We start from the raw sequence: 615 nt of genomic DNA, 5'->3' as shown, positions 1-615 counted from the left end.
CCCGAAAAGTGTTACTTTGCTAAAAGGCTCATTTTATCAATATAGAGACCTTTCAAAGAGTATTGGAAAGTCATATTAAAGTGGTTTTGTGGCTTTTATGACTTAATGACAAAAAACTCTAAGTGTGAATCTGAAATCGTAGACAGACAGCAGAAACATATAAATAATTCCAGCGTCTAAGTTTCATTTGCTGTCTGTCACACAGGTGCCTCTGAACCGGTCAGGGCCTGTGACCCCACTGAGCTTGTGTTTTGTGGCTTATGCACACGCAGTGTTTGCACCAAGTTCCCCTGTGTTGTGCGCTCAGTGGGCCCGTCCAAGACAGCAGAAACAAGATGTACATGCCAGCGTCTTTAAAGTTTCATTTGTTGTCTTGTCACACAGGTGCCTCTGAACCGGTCAGGGCCTGTGACCCCACTGAGTTGTTTACTGGGGCTAATGCACAAGCAGTGTTTTGTCAGAGAGTTCCACTGTGTTGTGCGCTCAGTGGGTCCGTCTAAAATGACAAGACAGCAGAAACATTCCAGCGAGTTTCATTTGTTGTCTTGTCACACAGGTGCCTCTGAACGGGTCAGGGCCTGTGACCCCCGCTGAGTTGTTTACTGGGGCTAACGC

The sequence above is a fragment of the Somniosus microcephalus genome, unplaced genomic scaffold, assembly GCF_052327205.1.
Source record: "Somniosus microcephalus isolate GS21.2 unplaced genomic scaffold, FLI_Smic_1.0 scaffold1150, whole genome shotgun sequence".
Taxonomy (NCBI): domain Eukaryota; kingdom Metazoa; phylum Chordata; class Chondrichthyes; order Squaliformes; family Somniosidae; genus Somniosus; species Somniosus microcephalus.
Note: the sequence above shows the minus strand (reverse complement) of the source record.